The sequence below is a fragment of the Dermacentor albipictus genome, chromosome 1 (assembly GCF_038994185.2).
Source record: "Dermacentor albipictus isolate Rhodes 1998 colony chromosome 1, USDA_Dalb.pri_finalv2, whole genome shotgun sequence".
Lineage (NCBI taxonomy): Eukaryota > Metazoa > Arthropoda > Arachnida > Ixodida > Ixodidae > Dermacentor > Dermacentor albipictus.
Window position 1 is genome coordinate 364,980,801 of NC_091821.1, and position 26,694 is coordinate 365,007,494.

At 49.9% G+C, this 26,694-nt stretch overlaps 1 protein-coding gene across 1 annotated transcript in view; it reads right to left on the reverse strand.

The window, feature by feature from the left end:
- The window catches only part of LOC135911330 (uncharacterized), a 307,264-nt gene that overhangs the window by 240,796 nt on the left and 39,774 nt on the right, over positions 1–26,694 (reverse strand). The gene's annotated exons all lie outside the window — the stretch shown is intronic.

The window sequence follows — 26,694 nt, forward strand, 5'->3', positions numbered from 1 at the left end:
ATTAGTGACCTTAAAAATGAATTACCTTCACGAAAGAGCAACGAATCCGCATGTGTTGATTCAGTGTTTAGCGTCGGTATGTCTTTTTAATGGTTGCGAGTTATAGGCGTGTACTTCTGTACACCTGTACGCAGAATGCAAATGTACTGCCTACATTACGGAAGGTATTTTCCACATGATAAAAAATATGTTCAGTTCATAAGTAACCGTTATAAGAAGGTCAGCTATCAGGCTAAAACGCTGTAGCGTTATGCTAATTAGATATCGCAGGCCTCGTACTTTAGCTTCCCTGTGGGACCATCGTATGGCACTCAGGGTTCGTCTTTCCTTACGAGCAATTCTATATCACCATCCGCACCAGTCCTTTCCTTTCGCAGGTTACTTTTTCTTTTAACCTGAGTTACCTTTCGCGCATAGATTACGTACTGCTCGCAGGTTGGGCCGGTACCGGCGTGGCTTCATATGTTAAGGAAACCAGCTATCGGCACGTATAGTAGAAAAGGAGAAACACTGTAATCCCGCTGCGCACTGCGGTACACCTCTCTTACTTCACAGAAACGAAGGCACCTTTCTTTTAAGCCACGTTACGCAGGGGAGCTCGTCTTTGCTCATCTTGCACGTCTTACATTCGTTCAAGCCGAGGCGAACGACTATAGAGAGGAGGAGGGAGCAAGAAAATAAAATAAAACGAGGTTACGTGCGAGATCGACACAACGCCGCAGCGCGCGGAATCAGCGCGCATAGGACGGGACGACCTGCTGATTATGATCGATGCAACCGCTGTAAGTATCGCCGACGACGTCAAGCTCTTAACGCTGGCGACGACGTGCAGGATACGGGCGCAGCGATACAGGCGCGTTCTGTAGTAACACTGTATCGCCGGTTGGGTCCACCGTTCGGCTGGCGGAGCGAGGGCTTTAAAAATGCTCTGCAGATAACTCTCAACGCTCCGGGAAAGCAGAACGGCGAATCCTCGTTGAAAACAGCGAGGCGACGCGCGGACTGCAGGGCCTCGAGGCGAAGAACAAAATAAGAAGCCAATGAAATGCGAAACACGCGCTAAACGTCGTGCAGCGAGCTGTACAGGGGAGGGACGCTTTTATAGGTTATGTGGCTCGCCCGTTTCTCCGCGCATTTATTTTATTCTCTTCTCAGAGAGTTGCCCGTGGATACACCAGTTCGGCGCCACGCCTTGCGTCGGCCCGGGGGGGAATCGCTGTGATTTCGGGGCACCGCGTGCACTTGCGGTGGAACCCGAAAGGGTTGCGCGCGGTCGTGGTGCCCAAATAAGGTCGCGCCGCGCTCTTCGACAGAATACTATTCAGCAAAGTCTCGTGGATTTGCCTCTTTTCCCGCTGCGTTCTCCTTGTTTAATTTGCCCGCTTCCCTGACTCGAGCGCGCAAGAATGCGAAAAGAGAAGCCAGGCTGTTTGAGTTTTATCATCGGAGGTGACTATATTCGTTCTCTTTTCGCTGCGTAGTTCAGTCGAGCGCACATGCGAGAGCTTGCTAAGTCCCCGCGTGCGCATATTGTGGAGCGACGGTCATAGAGGCTGTGGAATTTCGCGCCGTGTACGTACTCTGTATCTTTTCTAATCTCTGCGTTCGTCGTAGCTCGAGAATCGAACGCGAAGATTTGTAACATTTTGAACGCCTCTTTTCGCTTATCAAACATTCGGTCCCTGCACGAGGAAAGCAGCCACGTAGAGGATACAACGCATCTTTTCAAGAGGCAACGACCGATCTGAAGGGTGGATGGCATGGATATTACGGGCTGAAGATGTGGTGGCAAAAGATGAAACAGTCGGTCAACTTCGAAAAGATGTTCCCAATTAGCTCCTGGTACACATTTAACGCGCAACAAGATAAGCTCTTTGCACAAGCGTGTTATTGTTTCTCATTCAGCCCCATACTCTTGACGCCGCAGCGAACAAGAGGGATAGTAATCTCATTTTCGTGCGCCTTCCGTCATAAATGCATGAGCGTACAGTATTGCTGCGTTTTATTGCTTTTCTGTCATTTTATATATTTTTTATTTTTTATATATTTTTTAAATGTACCCTTAACTCTTCTTTGCGGAATATGCATCGACGTAAGCATAGGCTTCCCTTTAGTTTATGTTATCTTACCGCACCGGGATGTAGCATGTTCTTGTCCTCGAGCCGTGTTCGCTGCAGCTCATGCTTCGTCTCGGCGACTCTTCTGATCTCTAGCATACCACTGATAGCTCGCTACGGCAAGCTCGTTTATCATGCCTCGTGATCAGGTAGACCAAACACTCCGGAAAAAGAAAGAAAACTGTGGAGACCTATGGAAAAACGCATTGCTCTGGTCTCATCCCTCGCCTCGAGAACAACGACACGAAGGAAAACCTCTAGTGAACTTTGTCGAGATAGGCAGCAGCACCAATCGGTACAGAAGGGTGTAGATGAAGACAGAGTATTTTACCTGTTTATCTCCTCAACTACCCCTGCGCGGCCCTTTCGAGAAGAGCGCGGTGTCTAAAAAAAAAGTCCTCCCCCCGCACCCCTCTTCCAAATTGCTCTGGGACCTTATTCTTTCTGCGGCGCGCCCTTCTTGTTTCTTCGCAGCACGGCAGACTCAATGGCCGGGCCGATATGCGCGCAGCCAGGCAGCCAGCGGCGCTTCGGGACGCGTTCCATTTAGTCTAATTGAAAGCGGGCGTCGCTCTGGCTTCCACGTTCGTGCGCCGCGGGAGTGCACGAGCACACGACTTCCAGGCACGAACCCTCGGCGATGCGCACCGCAGGCAGTGGTTAGGGCGAGAGCCGCCCACATGGCTCCTTATATGTATATATAGTGAGCGGGTGAACTCCGCATACTGAGCGCGAGATATACTGTTGCTTTCTCGTCCCGCTGCTAGCTGCCGCATGCGTCTCTCGTTTAGGAGGAGCGGGCGCGTGCGCGCGCACGCGCGGTCTCGAGGGGCGCTCCTTTCTTCAACCCGCGCGCGGGGCTCGAGCGATACGGCTGCATTAGGGGAGTCGAAACACGGCAGCAGCAGCAGCAGCAGCAGCCGCGGGAAGGAACGCTGACCTGAATCGCATCGCAAATGAGCCACGCGCGTTACCCTAGACAAGCGCACTTTGTCTTCTCGGCTATATAGCGCGGGGTTCGTTCGAGCTGCTGCTGCTGCTCCTTTGCGAGCGCATAAGAGCACGTGCTCGCGTTACTCGCGCTTTCAGGGAGCGCGGCCGCGCGGGCCGCTATGTTATTGCCGCCCTTCTGAGGAGAAGCGCGGTTCGGTCGGGGCGTCGACTGCACGGCGCACGTGCGGCGTATACTCGTGAAGACGTGAGCTGCGCGCACATAATGTGCCACCTAAGATTAGTTTCCTGCTCTTTGTTTTATATGTGTACATGCACATTTACCCTCTTTGACTGGCCAGGGGCAGAGGTATAGAATATATAGGAGATGCCTTGTTTTGTACGCGCGCGCACCTTTATTTTTCGCTACGCGCGCTGCCTTGCTGGAAATGAACGAGTCGCCGAACCGGCAGTGAGCAGGAAGAGGCGTTCTGCGTTCCGTGCCGACGAGAAGCGTGACAAAATAGGCCGTGTGCGCGTACTTGTCACGAAGGAGACTGACGAGAGGATGGCACGAGTCGTGGTGATGGAAAGGCGATCGAAACACCGGTGGAATCAGAGGAGCGCGCGCATCCTAGACAAGATGATTGCCTCCTTAGCGCGGGAAATGGGGCTCGACCGGCGCAAGAAATTTCGTTTCCCGTTATGTTCCGCCACGTGGATTAAGGCTTAATATAGGTGGGTTCGAATCTGCCTGTGCGTTTGATTTTGCTTGCTCATCACAGGAGGGAACGTGAAAAAAGAAAAAGAAATGGTTTGACGATCTGTAAGGAGACAGCGAAGTGTCTCTGAAGTTCTTTCGCGGGCGCTTTTCGCGTTGAATATTTATCTATCTTCTATTCGCTTTTTCAGTGACGCGAGAACGAATTTATTGGGACTGTGTGGAACTAATGTGTCCTATTGCGTCATACCGCTCGAATCATCTAGTAGATAGACGCTCTTCTGAGTTGAGCCATGTTCGAATGTTTCCGGTGTCCGGAGCTTCCTTTCACATCGAAGTTCTGCCGAATAAACTTGGAAGGAACGGAAAGGATTTTTTTTCATTTTTTTCTTTCTTTTTTTTTTTGTGTCCTGTGGCAGACATAACGTGCCATGTGTTCAGAGATTGTTTTAGTGCTTACGTTTTTATACGAAAGTCAATCTCTAGAACGGCGCGCATCCTCCCCTATATGGGCTGGAATGCGCGCCTTTATAGACACTGATTTTATCCGGACTGACGTATTGCTACAACGATGTTATTACGGCGGCACCAGCTGTAATAGCCGGTACTATTGAATCTTGCTGTTCCTGGGTCTTCATGCTATCTTCAGGCTATCTGAAGCGAAGCTTTCGTTTGCAGGACGCCTATAGGTAGTTGAGGCAAATACATTAGACTCGCTGAACCAAGCACCGTTAAGCATGCGCTGTTCTAACATTCTATCTATGCATGTGTACGGATGTTTCGAAAATGAGGTCGTGGTATGATACCACAGAAAAAAAAAGAAGACGCTTTTTTAATTGGTTATACTGCTTGCTTGCCGTGGCCATCCTTCTCGCTACGACATGCGTATTCCTTCTGTGAACGCTGAAATTTTACTGTAAGTACTTTACTGGTTAGCGCTACAGCTTTGCGCGGATTTCAAATTTTACAATCTCTATATGTACTGCCCGAGAAACTGATTTGGCGATGGTACTTCCCTGAGTCGACTGGAACAAATAAAAGAAGTTCTCCCCGCAACTGGAAAGCAAACGTAAAAGGTATAAAAGAAGAGAGAGAACGAAAAAAAAAGAGCCAGAGGATTACAATGCGCTGACAAGGCTGTGATAGCCTCATGCCAGCGATGTGGTTATCATCGCCACGGCAAAGGCAACAAAGAAAATAGAAAGAAAAGGAGAGAGAAAGAAAATAAAGCCCCGAATTGCACTGACATTTCATTCAATTCAGTAAATTAGGGACAAGAGGAGTTATGTACTTGCCTCCATCTATCTTGAAAGAATACTGTTGGTGCTACGGGAACATACTACATTGAAAAGTGCATGGTGTTTCGAAGGCCATTTCTCACAAAGTTTTCCTTAAGGTGTATGAAAGTTGATGTATAGTTGCTCGTGTTGCTGTATACTTTAGTGAAATTAAAAGAGAAGATTTAGCCATATTTTAATGTTGACGTCTGCTTCTTTTATTACCTTATCAATTAAAATAAGTAATAATGTAATATACCAAAAACGACAAAAATTCTGAAAATGAATAGCGGAATGAGGTAAAGAGAGTAAACGTGGTCACGATATAGCATGAGACCCGCCAGAGCATACACACACCGCGCACACATTATATTAAGCAGCGAACAGGCACATATGAGTATTATACGCATATGGGACAACACGCGCACATAGATGCAAATCGTGAAAACGTCCGCTGCGCTTTTATAAGCTGCCTACTCTTTAGTGCAGCGCCATTTCGCCCTTTCCCAAATTGCGGAACTTTAGTTGATCTAACCACATATGCACAGGCGCTTCGATAAGCGTTTCTGCGTGTATATATATATATATATATATATATATATATATATATATATATATATATATATATATATATATATATATATATATATATATATATATATATATATATATATATATATATATATATATATATATATATATATATATATATATATATATATATATATATATATATATATATATATATGTATACTCTTAATTTCCTCGATAAAAGTCACATCAACAGAAAGAAAAAGCGCCCATACGCCAGAGCTTCGCCTTCATGGAGGTATAGTCACTTTCGAGAGTGGAAATAGCACGCAGGTCAGCGGTTCTGTTTTGCGTTGACCTCCAGAGAGGTCAAACGGGACCAAACATGGTGACCTTCAGTGGCACACGGGGTAGATGATCGCTATGTTTCTCTGACACAAACACACCCCGAGAGCCAGGCTCGCATTTCGATCTCTCTTTCCCTCCGACACCACATCGTCTCAACACAGACGCTGCATCCGGACAACGCGCCGGCCTGCCGCGAAACCTGCACCTCGCATCATGCCGCCACGTTTTGAGAGCGCGATGGAAGTCACCAGTGTACTGCATCTTCGGGCCATGACTAGCCCAGAAGAGGCAAGTAAAGAAGAACTCTTATTCGCGATCAAAAGTTTGCCGCAGGCATGCTCCACTATTGGGTTCTTTCTTTCTTTCTCTTCTTTTTTTAATCGTCTGTGTTGCCCCGCTGCATATTGCTGTAATAAAGTTAAATGTAAGCATGCAGGCCCGTTTCATGCAGATACTGTAAAAGCGACCTATAAAACATATTGTCCATGAGCCATTGTTTCTAATTTCAGGTCGGTCATTTCTCAATTTCATGCTTCTAAATCCCGTATTCAGAAGTGCCCCTTAACTTAAACGCGCCCATGCTTGACTTGATCTGCACGACGCCTGTCGTGAACGTGCCGAAGACGCTCATTGCGTTTCCTTCGACACGTTCACGTCAGGCGTCAACCAGATCAAGTCAAGCATGGGCTTCAAGTGCATTTGCGAGTACGAGGCAAAGTACACTTTCGCGGATTGTCTGTGCTGAGAAATAGGCACGATTATCAGAAGCGTGTTGTTGCTGGAGCTGTGCGGGACAGATCAATAAAGGCTTGTAATGACGCAAGTGGGATTCGCTTGCGCGCGTCACGGAAGCCTGCCGGGAAGTACGATGGTACATACGAGTCTAAAGGAGCTGCGTCTGGTGCAGTTCGCTGCAGACTTTCTTCGGTGAGCGTGCACGCTCACCGGGGTGGGGGCTGACCGAATAAAACAGTAAAGATGCGCAGAAGAGAAACGCCGTGATGGTAGTCAACAGAGTTAAGAGAGGCACCTTGGAGAGCGAGGACAGATCATAGGAGGCATTCGGAACGGAGACACTTCCGCCCAACTCCGCCCATTACATGGCCTTGCCATTGCTGTTTATCTTTCGTTTTCTTTATTTTAGCGCTTTTGTGATTCTCTCTCTCTCTCTCTCTCTCTATTCTGTCCTCTACTCAGCTACCCTTCACGGCTGACACACACCTGCGGAGTTTGGTCTGCCTGCAGATGGTTCTGCTATAGCACACAAGCGAGCCCTGTCTGAAGCTCACGCTTCCTTAGTGTTCTGACTGAAACCAACACGCTGCCTATCTTCCTATCATTGTTTCTCTTCTTGACGTAAATTTGGTAAACGCCCCATCACACATTCCATTGTAGCGTTGATGTATTGCTATGCTGCACTACAAACGTCGACGCAAACAAAGCGACCGATTAGCGCTTGGAACGGCTTGGGAAATTCGTCATGATATGGGCTCTTACCCGAACGTTGAATCGACGACTGCAGCTTGAAGTAAGGCGCTGTGCTTTGGACAACACATAAATAGAAATAGAACAAAAGTCATATGAAAAGGTCGGAATCATAAAACTCGGGAGCTGTAAGCAAAACCATTCCGATGCCAGAACGGCAGCTCCATTCATTGGGATTGTGAACGAGATGTAGCGAAGGCATAGATCTATATGACTGTACTTGCGGAGGCAGAGCTTTTCAAAGCGTTCACATATTTCCAGTCACCAGTGGCGTCGTTTCATGTATTTGTACCTTTTATTTCATTTATGCTTGACGAGAGAGAGAGAGAGATAGAAAAATTGCAGGGTGGAAGATGCGCTATCTTCTACAGTCCTTTAGTGAGCACGGCTCCACGGCTGTGTTTGAATGCAAGGTTAGAGCGAAATACATTTGAACGAGAAGAGAGGGCGCCCTTTTGCCGCTATGCACACACGCACACACACGCACACGCACACACACGCACGCACACACGCACGCACACACACGCACAAAGAACGCGCAGAGTGGTAGCGCCGCAACGTTCAGGCACGTTATTTCAAAGCTACGCGCTGCGCATCGAGCTCACGGGACGTCCGCAAGCAGTTCTTTTTAAAGAAATGAAGCAGTCTGTTCCCTTCACTTCAGCGCAACACTGTCGTTTCTCATTCGGCGATCCGGCCCGCCTCGTCGTTATCAATAGGATCTCCAATTCTCAGCTGCGAGAATCATTTCTCTGACACCATTTTCAGCGTAACGGCGAGTATGTGCGTGCTGCGAGAGCCGCCGGTGGGAGCTGCCGAGTGCAACGACCAGCCTAGACGCGCACAGCCTCGTCACAGCGAGTGCGCAGCGCGGTTCAAGGAGTACGAAGATCCCACCGAAAGAAAGACGGAAGCCCGAAATCAAGAATAACGGGAAAAAAAAGAAAGGCACCGGGAAAGGAGAAGCTGCGGCCGCGAAATGAAGAAACAACGCGCGGTCTTATAAAAAAGCCGCGCTAACTTTCTGGGCAATTAGGTTTCTGAGTGGCCACATATCTTATTACTATAACCGGCTCTCCTCGGATCCACTTTGAGGAGCGCGAGTCACCGAGTGGTGCGTTGTATTATGTTTCTTTTTCTTTCTTTTCGAGCGCGCTCGAGCAGAGCTGCGACGACGAAGCAGCTTCCTCGTTGAATCATTTCTCTTGGCACGCCACGCACAGCTAACTGAACTGGCAGAAATGAAGAAAAAGGAAAGAGAGAGCGAGAACTAGTGCGCGGGCTCGTTTGTCAAGCAAGCACTCCGCGCACTCTCCGAGACACGTACGCGTGAGCTGGCGCGCTGTCACACGGACCACGTGCGTCGGCGCATCTAAAGGCATAACGTGCCCGGCATGTCATCTCTCGTCGCGTCCAGGTTTTCTTTTTACTTTTTTAAAATTTCTCTCTCCAGTTTCTCCATCATTGTCCTGCGTTCTTCTTATTTCTACTTTCTCCTAAATCGCGGGTAAGCGTTGCTCGCGGAGCGCTTCTTTCCTCTGGAAAATCATCTTGTTCTGCTTTCCCCACGCGCATTTGCGCTTCTTTTCGTTAATATTCTCTTCGTACTGCGATGATGCCTGCTTGTTCGAGGCCCTTTCTTGCTGCAGAAACGGAAAGTGACCACGCAGCAGGGTACTGCAATTAAGTTAATTCTCGTTTTCCTCGTAGAAAGTTGAGCGCTGTTAAGTGCATATGCAGTCGCTTGGAGAGGAAGGACGCTTTGAACATACTAAGGGACGTCGCGTTCGTCCTTCACGTGTGACTGACATTTGATAATGGGGCTGGAAATTGGGGCATATAGCGGCTGCGCGCGCTGGCTTCCGAGGTCGGGTCCGGGTCACAAAGAGCGGCGTTCGTCACCAGTGACAAGCGTCATGCTTGTTAACGACAAGAATTGCGGAAGCTATATGCGCCGCTGTCGTGTCTGAACTTCCCGTTGGCACAGCAGTAATGATGGCCAGAATCTAGCTCCGCCGTTCATGTTTGAACACGTGCTCGCGTATCTGTCGTTCAACTAGCCCACGCGGCGTACACCACGCTTCGGTAACGACAGGCTTCGCATCGCGAACAAGACAGGACTAAAGAGCACAGGAAGACGGGAGACGGTTCGCGGTGAACCCTTTTGCTCTGAGGATATTGCCGTGTGTTTCAGTGCGCTGCTGAGACCTGACCGCGGCGCTCGCGTTGATTTCGTTACATGCAGTTTGATGCGACGTACGTGCATCACACATTGGGCGTGATTGCTCAGTGGCTATGGTGTTGGGCTGCTGAGCATGAGGTCGCGGAACTGAATCCCGGCCACGGCGGCCGCATTTCGATGGGTGCGAAATGAGAAAAAACTCGTGTACTTAGATTTAGGTGCACGTTAAAGAGCCCCGGGTAGTTGAAATTTCCGGAGTCCTCCACTACGGCGTGCCTGATAATTAGAGAGTTGTTTTGGCACGTAAATCCCCATAATTAATTAATTAAACTATGTACGTTACCCTGAACAAAAGACGCGCATTTTTTTTTTATATTTCCCGAGAGCATGTCCTCGCGCTTTCCTGCGTGTCCGTGTCAGAATGAACCAACGACGCAGTGGGAGAAAAATGATGTGGTATAGCTTACTGAGCTCCAGTGCTCGCTCAGATTTATTAACTATCGGTAACCTACAGCTCCAAATTTGAAGCCACGCTGTATAGCTTTTCCTCCAGCGTCTCGTCCAGCCGCCAACAGACGCTCCAGCAATAGGCGACTCACGCACGCAAAGAGAGAAACCGCAGTACGCGGGACCAATATATCGACGCGTCAAACCGCTTTCATCGAAGAGCCGGCATCTCCGGCCTGCCGTTGATAAACACGCATCGCTGACACAAGGCCTTTTGCCGCGGACTCAACAAGCCATGGAACAAAACTGACGCTTCAATGGAGAACTATTCATAGCTAAAAGAAAAAAAAAGGAACACGAACAACAAGGCGGTGAAAATTGCCAAAGCGACGTCACTAACAGCCACGCCAGAGAAGATAAACCACCGGTCCGGCCGTCACTTCTTCCTGGTGGAGCAGTTGTAATTTACGAGTTGCATACAAGCGATGACAGGCGCCCTTCTCGGTTGAACACGTTCAGAGCGGCACGCCAGCAAGCAGGGAGCCTTTCACGGCATCCTCGATGCGTTTTATGGAATGGGAACTGAGGGCAGGCGCCATATATCCCAACGATTGACCGGACGGTGGGGGAGTGGATTTCGAAGAACGGTGTTCGAAGAACGGTGTCCTTGTTGTAGTGCGTAGACATCGTTTGGCGTGTACGCACGTGCGCGCCCTGCAAGGTACAGCGCTAACAGAGAAACGAATGGGACTCTATATAGCGCGCGATTGATTGTTTCCGCGGCTGTTCCCGAACAAGGTTCTTCGCTGCGGAAAGTCGCTTGGACGTAGAGTAGTATACTCAGACGGCTCCTCCACACCTCTTTGCTTTCTCCCTATCGTTTCATTCGTTCGGGCGAGGTTTCTTTTTTCGGCGCCGTCACGTTTCCTTTCCGCCATGGTTAAAGTAACGCCGTTGCCGGATGTTCGCGGTTAGTCCGGCCGCGCCTGTCGGAGCCGTTTATGCAGCCGCCGATCTGCAGTGTGGGGAGTCCGGAAATGGACGACGAAACGAGGTTAACCATATGGAGAACGTGGTCGCCCAAAGCAAGAACGAGTGAGGTAGCGAGTAATTCAGGCAGCGCCTGGCAGTCCACCGTGGCGATCTTTCGCGATTGCCGACCGCTCGATGGTTACCTCTTTTTGCATGCAGCTATTTTAATGCAGTTAGCCACCGCTCACGCGAGGAAAGAACTGCCGTTCGCCTGGCCCTAGCAAAACTCTACAAAGGGATTCCGCCGACGTCCTTCGAAAAGCAAACTTCGCTTTTGAAAAATTCGTCCTGGTACGGGAAATAGGGTCGATGCCTTGCCGGAGCTTTCGCTCTACCCCTTGAGCTAATCAGAAAGTTATCATGTTGTATCCTGCTTTTATGATATTTTATTATTTATTAGTGTTTTTGATTGCCGCTTGACTAACGAATTTAAAAAATATGTAGGCTTTTGAGGATCGCCGGCTCTGACGTAGCCTAGCTTCCCATGTTTCTACACCTAAAAAATTAAAAAAACAAATGCATCGTTAACTAAGCATATCGCACCATTTCGGCACAAATTTGTCAAAGATTTGTTCCGCAGTCTTGTACCACATCAGGATTTCATTTAGTCTTAGATGCGTTCGCGCTTGCTTTACATAAACATTTTTCTATCTTGTGCTCTTGTTTCTTCCTTATTACCCCATGCAATTGGAGTACGACAACAATAACAAAATCAACAACAACAGTGATGACAACGATGACGACAACGACCCCGACGATTGGTGGGGTTGAGTCAACGAGACGCCACATAAAGATAATTTGTGAAACCGAACTGAGATTTCTCGTTTGAAAAAGTTGGTTTAACATACGTATGTTGCGTAGAGAGATAGATATAGACTTCTTTCTGTTGCAAAACAGGCAAGAGACTGATTTAATTTATACAGAGGGGGAACGAGGGGAAAGATGGTGACATTAAGCACGACTGATGTCGCTGCTGTACGCGAAGGTGGTGGTAAAAAAAGAAAGAAAGAAAAAAAGAGAGACCAGATGAAAAGGCAGTAGCGTCGTTGACAGTACAATGATTGAAGAAAGGAAACAATAAATGCAGTGCCCCGAACGCCTGTGCAATGAATCCTCGATCCCCAACAAATGATATGCAATCAGCATGTCCCAAAAATAATCTCCTTCGTGAGAGCGTCTTTGTGTCACCGATGCGCTCTTATTCGCTGAGAAATGGCTCTTGTGTTTTTGAATAGGCTCACTTAATGCCGCGACCCTGGTAGCTCGGAGCTCTTTGCTTGTGGAGATCTCGAGAGTCTGGGAACCTAAGAGATATATAGTCGTCGATGCACATGGTCAAGGCATAGATAAAGTGTGTGCCTAGCATTCGGCAGGCAGATGGTCTATACGGAACATCTTTATTTGCCGCCACCGATATTTCGTTTATCTCGAATTTTAAAAGCCGCCTTCACGAACTCACCGATACCGCAGCCTCTTGCAAACCGGATAGGATTTACGTATAACGGCGGCGTCTACAGAAAAGGGCGTTTATCGGCACGTATATATATATAGACACGAGGACTCGGAGCTTCTCGAGGGCGTGGAATGTCTCCCCCTCCTCTCTGTCTTTCCCTCGCTCAGGTTTCGTGGTTGCACGCTCGCAAATCACTTGATCCGTTTATAAATGGCCCTCTCCGCAGCTCTTTGTATTTTCTCGTCCGTGCGAAGAGGAACAGGAGAGTGTCGCGCGCGTCTCCAGAGAAAGGGCGCAGCTCCCGCCAACACGGCGAAGCAAACGCGGTCACACGTCTATACGTGCGCCTCAGTCCGCTCTTTTCTTTTCTTTTTTTTTTGCCTCGCTCGCACATACGTCGTTCAATGAAGTAACAAGGTGAGACCGCCCCGTTAGAGTCGTCTCATACGCGTCTTATGCACTATGCCTCACGTAGTTGTGTGCAGTGCTGCTATTCTATCCAGCTCTGCAAAACGTTGCTGCATAGCTGTCAGCTTGTAAAGGGCTGCATTCGCGAAGCTGTTCAACTGTGGGTTCCACATCAACCTCAGATTGGCCGGAGCGCTGCCCGCTGCATCACCGGCTATGGAGATTGACTCGTGCATGTATAGATATCATTCATACTTGCTTACGACCTCGCGATTGGTGCCCTTTATTGGCCGGTGCCGGCTCGGGCTTCCCGAGCACGCTGCAGGGTTTTCTGTGAGGCCAAGCAGATACGAAAAGAGGACCTTGATGAAGGTCAGACTAGCTGCGACGAGATACATTTCGCACGCCCCGCGTCTTGTCTCGCCTGCAGCCTCGCCGCATATTTCAATGCTGCTTGGCGTAAAAAAAAAAAGGCAAGAAAGAAACCCTTACAAAACGCGGCGCATACACGCTAGCTGGGCAGTCGCCGAGGCACAACGAGCGCCACGATGGACGCGAGAAACAAAAGGCGCCGACGCCCGTGGAAGACGAACCCCGCGAGCGGTGAATGAGGTATAATACGGAGACAGGTGACGGCGAGCCGCATGCTTTTGTTTCGCTGGATCGCCGCCACGGCTGACCCCGTTTTTGAGACGCGAGCTCGCTGGTGAATCGCGCATTGTTGCGTCGACGTCGGCGGCGCACTATGAAGCTGGCGCGCGAGCGCTCGTTCACTCCTTTCAGCGAGCTCCTCCGATGTGGCGGAGTCCACCAGCCAGCTGGCCCCCAGCTTATCTGCGGCTTTGTGTATGAGCACTGCTGGGCTACTGACCCGACGCGAAGCCTTATCCAAACATCGCCGAGCGCGCTGTGCTGCTCTAATGGGTTCCAAATGCCGCGCCGAGAGGCGTGCACACCGCGTGCTCCGGTCACGATTCGATCGGCGCTGAATTTATCCCCTTCCGAGCTCGGCTCGAAGAGCGCCAATAATGACGACGCGAGAGGCCGGCTCGGGGGCGTAGCTCGTCCCTCGTTATCGATACGCTGTATGCATACGTCTTGTGGCAGATCGCCATGAGTGCAACGAGGGCCCGAACGCACGCCGGTTATTAGAGAGCTGCACGTGCAAGCTCCGTCGTGATGCGCTCTCATTTGGCCCGGTGAGATCTATAAGGAGGAGTTCCCGAGCCATGGATGTATGAGACCGCTCGCGCGCAGTGAAGGAGCCAGGGTGCCCGGTTGTTTCGTTAGCGACAGCGCCTATATGAATAATAATGCCGAGCGAAAGAGACACGCGCTATCTTCCCGACCCTGCACACAGCTATAGCGCCGAGAGACGGTCTGTCGGCGCTATAGTGCGGTCGACGCAATGCATACCTTCCAGCCGCTATAAAGATCGAGGCTAGTTCCACATTTCGCCTAGATTGCCAAGCATTAAGTCATGTAACAAGCCTGGAGACTCCTAACCCTCTTTCATCTCGCGCGGTGCGGTTGCTGAATGGTCCTGCTCCCATTTGTAAACAAACCGCGCCGTGGTTGCGGGGAAGATGCTCGGACACGTGGTCCGATTAGCTTCGCCGACTCCCAAGAACAAGAAGTGCGTCTTCATGAGACAAGTACAATGGAGCGCCCTTGCTTTTGTGCGAGATTGAGTGCACTTGATTGCCAGGGAAAAGTCTAGCCACCCCCCGCCCCACCACCTCCCTCCACATACACCCACAAGCACACAAACCCCCTCTCTACATCTCCCACTGTAAGAAGGCCAGCAATGTGAGAGCAGATAAGTGCGTAAAATCTTGCGGTAAAGGGGAAAGAGTCATTCTCGCGACACCTCTGACGTCCAAAATGTACTCGAGGCGCGAACCCGTAGCACTGCATAGAAGTCGTGACGTATATATAAACGCAGGGAGAATGGGACAGCTATAACAATGGCTCGCTGGCCTCTCAACACTTTATAAATGGCTGCAATTGCGGCAGCAAGAGATCAAAGGCGACGAAAACTTTTGGCCCAGTTAACCGTCGCATTTCTGAGCAGTCGTTTTGTCCTCATTTTCTCCTGGTGCATCGCAACGGGCTCTTTAGACGCGCTTGCTGTCGTGGGGAAATCTATCTCAATTCCGTCGGGGCGCGTAGGTCGAAGCGCGAACGAAACTTTCACAGGACGCGTATGAGACAATTATTGTTGCCATTGTGGCTTCCATGACATTCTCCTCGTGAAAATGAAATTGCTCCAACCATAGGCTCTCAACGCCATGAAAACATTATAATAAAAAAAAAATAAAGCGAGGGCTGAGAACTGGCAAAGGTCAGCGTGACCTGCAGACATGGGTACCGGTAAAACAGTGTTTGGTGTTCCTGAAAGGCGAAATAACAAAAAAAAAAGAAGTGGAAGAAATGTTCAAGTTCCGCATGCCGGAACTCCTCTCACGCTCATTTGAGTGGCGAAACTTTTGTTTTCACCTGCTCTTTTGCATAACAGCCTTTTTTTTCTTTTCCTTCTTCTGTTTTCTTCACAAGAACGCATCGACAAGCGCGCGAGCATCGCGGTGCGTTTCCTACAAGTGGAGCAACACGCGCAGCACAGGAAGCCCGGTTCGCACGTCATCGTACTCACGCCACACAACGGCGCCCGCTGGAGGTGTCGGTTTCGACAAAACGCCGCGGCACCGACAGCTGCAGCGGCGCGTCACGATCGCGGCTGCTCTCGGTACAAGCGCACACGAGGCCGTTCGTGAAATGCGGCGCTCGCAAAGGGCGTCAAAGTGGAGCGCAGGGGGAAAAAAACGAGGAAAACACACTCGAAGGCATGTGATCAATGCAGATGTCTCTCACCGGGAGCTCGGCTCACGGAGGTACACGAACACGAACGCTTCGCGGATACAATAGTTCCGGCGCGATCGCGTTGTATGCGTACCCCTCCCTGCGGAGTTGGCGAAGGGAGTCGGCGTGATCGCTCGTCTTGTCCGGAACATGGCATCGGAATTGGCGTGTACGTTTGATTCGCGCAGCGCCTTGCCTTGTCGTTTGTAGGCTCGGGAAGTGAAACGAAGCTGCAGAGGCGCAAGAGGGGCCACACTTGTTCCGCTCCGCGGATCCGTGGACCGGAACAAGAGCGCTCGTTTCCCGCGTTCACTTCCGGCATTGAAGAGACAAGGCAGACAAGCTATAGGCGCGACTACTTTGCCAAAGCCGCGGTCCGGCGTGAGTACGTTCGGCGAGTTTTTATTTGTTCCATAATGCGCGTTAGCACAATAGGGGCCCGCGTTTCTTTCTGTTTCGCGCTGCTCGTCACGGTGTTCAAGAGACGTTAAAGAATAACGCCATAGTGCTCTGGCCTAGTAAGTTGCCTTTACAGAAGTATACTAGCGCTTTTTTTTTTTCGGTAGAGAAGTGTTAAAAAAAAACTAACTGTTGAGCTAGTTGGTCTATACATAGCTGTTGAGTTAGGTTATTGCATCCCTCCCTCCCCCGGAAATAAAAGCACCCGTACAAGCGCTTGTTTTTCTTTTGTTTGTGCATATTTGCTGATTTGCATTAATTCACCTCAAGAGCTAGAAAACTGTTGACTGTTGACTGATTTCGGTAAGAACCTTAATTACCACCTACTACAACCATGGCCGGAGCACAATTAAGGACAGGACAGGAAGTATATTACCGCACACTGCGGAAGCATTTTGCCGTCGTGGCCGTTGGTGAAGAGAAAGATGATGATGATGATGATGATGTCAGAGGTCGGTCAGAAGTGCGGCACGCTGGAAGAACTCGGCACACGTAGTGAGCGAGGTGATGATTAATGACTACCCGTTGCGAGTACACGAAAACGTTTTTTTTTTTTAAACTCTGAGTGCTCGTTCATCAGTTTTTTTTTCTCGTTTATCGTGTACGCATATCGTGACCACGTATCCGAGGCATGCCTAATCTGTTTGGGTTAATTTTCATCTTAGCGAGTAATTCCCCCGACAGCACAGGTGCTTCTTCGTCTGAAAGCATATTCTAGTAGCCCCGATGCTAGAAGCGCTCACGCGCTCCTTTAGCGCTCTATTGCGAGGGATTGCATGACTCACATGTTTGCCGCCTATAAATAGGCACGCGAATCCTTTCAAGCAGATTTTTCAAGCACTCCTTATAGCGCCCCTGTTGGCGCACCGAAATGACTCTCTTTGACTCTTAAGAATTACTCGCCCTCTTCCAGTCTCGGTCCACAAACAGGTTTTCTTTGAGCACACACACGTGCGCGCCTAGAAATAACGGAACAAGCCTTCGTGTGATGTCACGGCACTGCGTGGCGCTTGATTTGGTATTAATTAGGAAGCACAATTTGCGACTGTGGCTCCGGTTTTAAGCTGCTGCTCACGAACGAGCACAACTGTGCCCTTGAATATCGGCGCATACCGTGACAGGGTGCATTGTTCTCACATTACCGCGTCCTGGCTACATTCGGTTTGCGCGACGCATCGTCCTCAGGCCACGACAATAAGTGTTGTTCATCGTCTACTTCCCGCCTTTAATGCGCACGCAGTCAGTAACGCCTGAGCACGTACTCGGAGTTAGCGACCGGAAGCCAAACCAGCTGCACACGCATACAGAAAGGAAACGTCACCGATAAACTGACGGTAGTTATCGTTGCGGGCATACGCGAAAAATAACTACGAGGGAAGAAATAGTGCGAACTTTTGATAGCCGAGTGCGCGTTTGTTCCGCGGCATGGCGATTATTATTCTACCCGCTTCCACACACTAGTGAAGCGTGCTGCAGTGTATTACATACCTGTGCGTTGGCAAGCGAGCCAAGATTGCCTTCCCGGCAACCTGATTCAACTTTGCAGCGCGTGCGCTCCCGAAGCCAACGCGCACTCCTGAAGCTCAACGTTATCCGCCCAAGCCTCGGGGCGGCTCATATCGGCCCTGCCTTCTCCACGCTGGGCCCCGCGAACGCGAACCTATCAGTCAGAATACGCAATGAGCCGCAACATAATTACACGTCTAATGCTCGCACGGCGGCGGCCAAAATGCAGCCCGCAGCAGAAGCGGCAGTATTCGGTCAGGGGCCGAACAGATCGCTTCTTGCGAACATTGGACGCCGGGAAAAAAACGAAAACCGAACAGCGCGCTCGCACCCGCGCATACGTATGCGGTGTCTCCATGCGGTCTACGTTATACGTATAAGCCCAACTCTTCGGAGGCAGCGTGAGAACGGGCGGGAAGTGTCAACGAAGGCGCCCGGGAAGCCGCAGCAGCTCCTTCCGCCGAGAGCGCCTCGGGTCTGTATCTCTTGGAATGGCTGCCGAAAAGCGCGTCATGAAAATCGCTCCATCGTAATTGGCTTTTGTTCCTCATCCTGCGGCCAAACTTGGTTTCGTCGTGGCAGCGCTGATCGCGTAGCGCTACACATTCCGAAAAGCCGGCCGCTACGCGTGGTCAGGGAAGCGTGCGGGAGCGAATGCTAACGGGGCTTGCTGCAGACTTTGCCTCCTGCTTCGTGGAAGTTACCCGCGCCGTCTTTATGCCCCGCGGAAACGCCGCTGTCTGTCGTCGTTAACGCAGCCCCTTGGCGCTGACGAGGCGATTGTACTCGGAAGAAGAGTGATCGCGCGAAAGGGAGGATCGGCAAGGAAGGTATACACAACCTTTACATGTATTTGGGCAACGGTTTGCTGGAGAATGAGCTTCGTCGGCGCTATCCTGTGATGACCTTGATTGCTGGAGAACCGACGCAGGCACCCAAGCGGCTCTTTACTGCGCAGGGTGCGGGAAGAAAACGATCGGCTGTATCGAAAACCATCGGTTTTGGGCGTGCTTGGATGAAGGCGGCCGAACAAACGTGTCCAGATCACCGCGTCCTCAGTTCTTGTTTGCGGATTTGAGCGAGTACGTCTACAAAGAAGTGCAGCCATTGTAATTGAGTTTCGCTCATATATCCGGTTACCAGGTTACTGGGTACGCGGTTAGCCGCACCGCGTAGCTGCCCTGAGCGCTTCGCGTATGCGCAATAAACCGTCCTCCTATCATTCGCGGACTGACTGTCGTTGAATGTCAGCGTGTAGCGTCCACGTTGCAACTCCTGCATCTTTTAGAAGAACCACCGGTTGTCTTAGTTTTCCCGTCATCTTCATCATCAACCTATATTTATGTCCTCTGCAGGACGAAGGCCTCTCCCTGCGATCTCCAATTACCCCTGTCTTGCGCTATATAGCTGTTTCCAACTTGCGCCTGTAAATTTCCTAATTTCATCACCCCACCTAGTTTTCTGCGGCACTCGACTGTGCTTCCCTTCCCTTGGCACACATTCTGTAAATCTAATGGTCCACCGGTTATCTACCCTACGCATTGCATGGCCTGCCCAGCTCCACTTCTTTCTCTTAAGGTCAACTAGAATATTGACTATCCCCTTTGCTCTCTGATCCATAATGCCCTCTTCCTGTCTCTTAACGTTACGCCTATCAATTTTGTTCCATCGCTCTTTGCGTGGTCCTTAGCTTGTTCTCGAGCTTCTTTGTTAATCTCTAAGTTTCTGCCCCATACGTTTTTCCCCTTGACAGCAATGAAAGCGTACATCTTGGTGCAGGTGCTGAAGGCGCTTCGGTGCGAGAAGCTATAGCTGTTTGCTTTCCGGTGTGTTTACCAGCGAGAAAAGAGAACAAGGGTGTAGCAACGGGCTTACGAAATAGGCGCAAATACGTTTCGTCAAGGTCACCGCCCTGCATGAAGTTCGGCAGAGGTTATGCGGGTCAGTTATCGTGTTTCGTCGCGATGGCTTTGAAAACAGCTGGGCGTGACCGGGCACTTCCGCATGGTCTTGGAGCGCGTGAGCTGGGCACTTTTCGGTTGTTTCTCGGACTCCAAAACAATTGCCAACCGCAGACGTTTCCTGTTTACACGCGCCGAAGAGAAAGAGAGAGAGAAAAAATTAAAACATTCCATACACCCACGGACCACGTTTTAACGGAGCCATCTATAACGCGCTTATCACGCGAGCGCTATCTTCACAGCGTTACGCGTTCTCGAGGTCACGGACCCACAATGAACGACGAGCGTCGGAAACATCTCTTTCTCAAATAGGAGCCACGACACCCCGATTTCTAATCTTTTCACAAAGCGCGCCGGTCAACTCCGAGTTTCGTCGGCGCTGCGATAAGAGCGGGCCCAAATATTTGCCCGCTTCTAAGCGGGCCTCGCAAAGGCGGAGAACGCGCGGCCGCATAGAGTTTGATCTGATGAGCGGCAATAAATGAATAAATGAATGAAAAAAGAAATGAATCTCCTCGCTCAGCTCCGACAATGGGTGCGGGGCCATGCCGGTTGTATATCCATAAATATTACCGGCCGTCGAACCATGACCGAGGCAATAGCCGTAATCTCCGTCGCGACGTCATGTCTTACGGGCGACCCGGGCGTCGGCGCGCACCCGGAAGAGTGCACGCGTTCTATCAGTGTCCGTGCCGACAAAAAAGTAAACAAAAGAGGCCGCTTGTTTTAAAAGCCGACCGCTTGCGTAGCTGTTACAGCAACACCGCCGGAAAAAGAACAGGCGGACACGCTTTATCTGAGACGTTTACAGCTTTTCTGTATAGATAGCCAGTTAGCGAGCGTACCCTTGGACCACCTCTCCTTCGAAGCATTTGCTTGTAAACAACTGCCCCTCCCAGTCTTGCGTGCCTGGAAGCCATTTCTCGGCCTCACTAAAGCGGTGCGGCATTGCGGAAGGTCGATCAGCGCACTCAAGTAGCCACTAAGCGGCAGCATTCTAAATGTTCGAACGTGATTGGCCACTGCCCATCAACTATAGCCAATCGGGACTCCTGTCGACTCGGTAGTCGAAGCACCGGCCCACGTCAAATAGTTGTATCGTGCGCACGAACTAAAAGCTCTGCCTCTGATTCGGTGATGCATATTCCAGGAATACATTCCAGACACGGAATCATTATCATAACTTCGACAGGTATATACTATGTTTCCCAAGTGACTTGTGCCGAAACTTAAACATATGCAAGTGCGACGTAGCTGGACAAAACCAAGGTACTGTTTGTCGTCGCCTGCAACAAGTCAGACTATTTATTGCATTTCGCCTAATTACATAATTATTATTAAGGTGTCAGCTTCTCCCTTATTATATTCAGAGAAAAAGTGTCAATGAGAAAATTGTAGACCATCTATAAAAATCACGCCCTCCACCTACAACGAGATTACTAAACACTACTAGCTGAGCCGTAGAACCTACGTAGCTACCTAGAACCTAGCTGAGCCGTAGAACCGTAGAACCTCATCCGCGCCTCAGTAGAGCTCAAGCATTAACGCTCCGTCTACTACAGACGAATACCTATCCCAATCCGTCGCTCTTACATAAAATCTATCCGGATACTTACACCAAGGCTACCTGCCACGATTGTGGAGAAATAACCACGTTAAACCACATGCTCTGGCGGTGTGCCCGGTCACGCTCTGTCATCGCTAACAGCTCGGCCAGATGGGAGGCGGTTCACCGCAGCCCTCTTCTGGCTGACCAACTCTGGGCTGTCCAGCAGGCCCACGATGCGGCCGAGACGTTCGGCCTTCCGTTTCCCACGTGGAAGCGGCCCGCTTCGTGAAGACTCACGATCTGCAGGACTTCAGTAATGTTTTACCATACCATACCATCTATAAAAATTTCCGATTCAGCTTCCTTTACTCAATAACAGCTACGTGAATGTTTTTACCAAGCGTGAAAGAAATCCCGCGAAACAAGAAAAAGCACTTTTCGCGGGCTTTTTCCAGGCTCGGTAAAAAACATTTATGTAGCTTGTGTTTCCGGCGCTTGGTTATTTTCTTTGCACAGCTTACAACTACCGAAAAATAGATGTGGGAAGGTTGGCGAAGCGCGTAACGGAGATTAAAAAAAAAAAAGACCATCTTCAACGCAGGTGATGGCAGAGTGCACATGTTCGACATACCACGGAAGGAAGTTCAATGTTATACAAATATGGGCTGCGCACTATTAAAATGGCTCGATCAAATACGAGGCCGTTGGTGGTTCCGCGCGGTACGGCATTTGACCCGCGAGAACCGTGCTACAAATGATTCGTAGAAAATCCTTTTCGTCCGCGCAAGAGGGAGGGAGAGAGAGCGAGAAAGGAACGAACAAGAGAAATAACATTACGAAGAAGTGTACGCGCACGCACTTTGTATGACCGCAAAACATGGAAACCCCGTGACTCGGGGCACAGGAACGGTCCAGTTGTTGAACGCGCATTCTCGACGGGACAAAGTGGAAGTCACGACCGCGGCGTCCCGCGGCACGACGCGATTGCGCGCGCCGTCGCTGCTCTAGACAGGCGCGACGCCATTCTCCGACGGCCCAGCGCGCGTGCTCAGCCCTGTAAGCATCTCTCGCCCGCAAGGGGACGGGAGAAAGACGAGAGGAAACGGGAGAAGAACGAGAGAAAATCTCAGCTGGCGCTCTGCGGTGAATGCGGGCAAAAGTCGCCTACATGTGTATGTACGCGCTCTTGATCGCTGACCCCAAGTCGAATCCACAGCTTGCTTGTCAAACGGTGCTTCATCGTTTGCGCACGCTGCGAGTACCCGTTGATGTTCCGGTTCCGCAACCTACATACGCATTGATGTTGTCCGGTGGCTGTGTATTATACATGTTTTGGGCTGTCGGAGACAATGAGGCGCTCCCGTCAGAGAGACGGGAAAAAAAGAAGCAAATTATAGAAATAGCGCGAGAATACCGCGAACTCGCCAGTGTGAGATATACGACAAGGCGCGTGGGCACCTCCCAAATAAAGGTGTCAAAGCACCGCGGGAGGAGAAAGCGCTCGTCAGACGCATGCATAATAGGCGTGCGCTCAACCCGAACTTCCGCGCATATCGTCGCGAGTTATACCGCGCACGCGTCTATAGCTGCGGACGAACCGCGCGCTTGCAGACGCTCGTATGAGCGAACTGGCGTATTTATACGCGGCGACCCCGATTCGCCAGGCGCGTCAAAGGGCCCCCCCCGCGCTCGAAGGCTAGTCACCTCAAACCACGCAGATGTGTGTCACACAGTCGGGCGCCGGCGAAGCGCGCGGCACAGGGACGACGACACGCGGAGTTCTTCATCGTCGCGAATCGGGGATGACGCTGCGACGGACGCAGTATGTACGTCGCTGCGTTCACGTGTCAACCGCGCCGGCGGGCCGACCAGAGAGCGTGCGCGCTCGGCAAGCGCAGCTGTGCCCACGAGGACGAGGATGTGCGCGGAAATGCGGGCCGATCAAAAGAGGAAGCCAGACGGATCGGAAACGGGCTTCGACCGGCACAGGTTGTCAAACTATATATATGCAGCAGGTCCCACACGGCTGAGGCTCGCGGGCCAACAGGAAGCTGCGCGCGGACGCAGTATCAGATGCCGCCGGCTCAGGAAAGCAGCAGCGAATGAATTCGGCGAAGACAACGGTGCTACGTACTATACACTGCGCTGGCGCAACCCTCTGGCGACAGTGTGGGTCGAAAATACCTACCGCTAACTGAGCCAGGAAGGGACCGGTGGAAATGACTTGGTCGACGACAGCTGTCAAACGGCGCCGCTCGCACGTAACAAGACGTGCGCGCGCGCTGGTATACTCTGCGGCCAGTGCAGGAAATTTTTTAGCGATCGGTTATTTCGGCGGAGGTGGCGTGCGCATAACATAAGCGGCTCCGACGCAGCAGCAGTCGTCGCTGTTCGTGCATGAGCGCATGGGGCGCAAGGAAACGAAAAGAGGTGGGGGGGGGGGGGGGGGCATGAAGAAAACGTGGTCTCACATTGTGTTAGCTCGTGTCAGTCGGCACCGTAACCACGACGCGCGAACAGACAGTGCCCGGAGACGAGAGCAGCGGTAAGAAAATAACAAAGGAATCAGGGGTTCGTTCTTTCGCTGCATGCAACTATATACAGTACTAGCGCGCACAAGAGCGGGCCACCAATTGGCGCCGTCTTGTTCCCAGTGCGAGCTGCGCGGAAGCACGGCAGTTGTGCGAGACGTGTCCCAGCCGTCAACGCAGACGGCAGAACGGTCTGGGGAACACACCTAGAACAACGTGCAAGAATACTTAAAAAATACGGGGTGGTATGGGAATGAAGGGGGGCTTATGTAGCTCGCCACGACCGGGTTCTCGTCCGCATTGAGCGCATTCGAAACCGCCTAATTGATCTTAAACAGTACGATAATTACTTCATATATCTCGTCAAGCATGTTATCTTATAAGCATATGAATTATTTATTTCGGTTCACAAGGGGACATCAAGGGGACGCTATCTGTCGAAAGTAAGGTACATCCAAGACGGCCACTGGATCACCATCTGCGGATCTATGGTTCGCAAAATGTAGATCCGTTCTGAACTTGATTGAACAGAACAAGCTTTATGTGTATGTACATATAAGATGATTCATCTGTTTTATGCACTAAGGAAAACTTTCGAATTAAGAAAGAAAAAAGAAGTTTTATCTTAGACGTAAGAATTACGAACGTTTGTGATAGCAGGAGACAAAAGCTCTGGACCTCATAGACTTCGTCAAGTACGAGGTAATTTCTGCAGATTTTACTTACGGTGTCTATTTGTGCATCATGGCAGTCTGTAACCTCCGCCATTACATTCTTACAGTTACATTCTTCAGAAACTTGATGAATAGGTGGTTGAAGACACTTAGTGGGAAAGGCCGCTCCATTCTGATACTGCGCGCAGAAGGAAGCTACGAGGAGAATGCAAGAATATACAAGAACGTGGGCGTGACACTTGAAGTTCATGGCCGGTGCGGTCAGATACGCGGGTCGGCTGTGAGATAAGGTGGGTGACCGAGACAGCTGTAGAAGAACTTGTGGCACAAAGACAGTTTGTCAACAAGATGGAGAAGGGAAAGACTCGATAAACCGGATTCTGCCTTTAATGATGACACGGTAACAGCGTGTTGATAAGTGGAATGGGTAAATATAGCTGCGGGCGGTTCTGAACATTCTGGTGAGGCAAAACTGGTGTGGGCTTCAATGGCGGATGCACACTCAAGCTTTGGTCCAGTTAGGGATTTATAAACGATAAGTTTACCTAGGATAAGAAACCTAGGATTTTTACCAGATGAGATTATGCTAGTGATATGCGTGCGCCATGACAAGTCAGTACACAACGTGCAATCCAGGTATTTAAATGAGTTAGTAGCTTCTGCTGTTGAGCAAGTTTCAACCACTTAACCTTGCTGGAACACCACGTGACGATTTATTATTTCCGAAAGATTGTTCTTCAACTCGATATGAAGCTCGCAAAGCTATACTGAAATTCTTGTCCACCACGGGACTAGACTGTCGCTTGTAAGGATCGCACTGTGAGTGTGATTGTGTGGTGTGTTGTAGTGTGCCTTCCTCTTCTTTTCTCCTTTCGTTATCTCCTCCTTCTCTTTCTCTCTTTGTGTTGTTTATGTGTTTACAACAACAACAACAATAATAACAACAACAACAACGACGACAATGACAATGACAATGACGACGATAACGACGACGACGACAATAACAACAAGAACAAGAATATTACTACTACTACTACTACTACTACTACTACTACTACTACTACTACTACTACTACTACTACTACTACTACTACTACTACTACTGCTACTACTACTACTACTACTACTACTACTACTACTACTACTAATAATAATAATAATATTAATAATAATAAATATTACCAGAAATTGAGCACGTACAAAGAACGAGCTTGGAACGGCGAGAGGAGACAGATTCACGCTCATTAGGGTTGAGTGTGATTAACAATTGATTGCACCAGTTCATTGCATGGTTAAGGTCGGTTTTCAGAGATTGTTGGTGAGAGACAGGCATGGCAAGAATCCGTCGTTCCATTGGTGCGCCGCTCGGAATGCGTGGCTCTATTTTAGGCACAATTAAGTGAAACGTAGAATCATATTGCTGTCATGGAGCATAACGTTCCGCGAGCGACCGGCATTTAAATTTGCTTAGCGCTTTTATTAAACGAGCTTCTTGTTTAATCACGGAAAAAGAAAATTCCTTAGTGTACGATATTTGTTACTGCATCGTATATATCTCGCCGATTGAAAAGAAAAAAAAAAAGGAAACAGGCTGCGGTAACCTGCAACTTAATGCGGCTCCGTGTTCATGGTGTGACTCGAAGATTAATGTACAGTTAAAGAAACAATTTACGGCACCAATTAATTATCCTATAACACGGCCGACACCACGTGACATTGCCGCTACGAAGACCACCCTGACTGCGCTCAAAGAATTACATCGGCGCTGTCTCATGTTCTCTCTCGGTGCCTTCTTATATTGCCTACGGGCATTCAAGTTTGAGCCCACTTGCTTTAAGCTGTCGGAAATAGAAACTGATTGCCTGCACGAGTTGCTGTTGGACAGAACTATGTGCAGCGTCCATAAATATTGGGTGCTCCGTGGTGCTCATTCGCGGATCGATTAGCGGGGTGGTTCTTTTTCTTTTTTTGTAAATATATATCTTACATTAATGAATGAGCACTCCAAACGAATCCGAAACAAACACTGCCTGCACTACTGCGATGCTTGTTCGAAGAATTAGTAGCCGCTTCCGATCGCTTCAGGCGTTGTTATAAACGAATCGGTGGTGGGCTTCAAGCTGAATGTGCTGAGCTTGATTGCGCTACTAGTGTCCCGCAGTCGCTGAGCGGGTTTGTTCGAAGCTTACACATCTGCTCGTATTTCAAATGTAACCGTTGAACG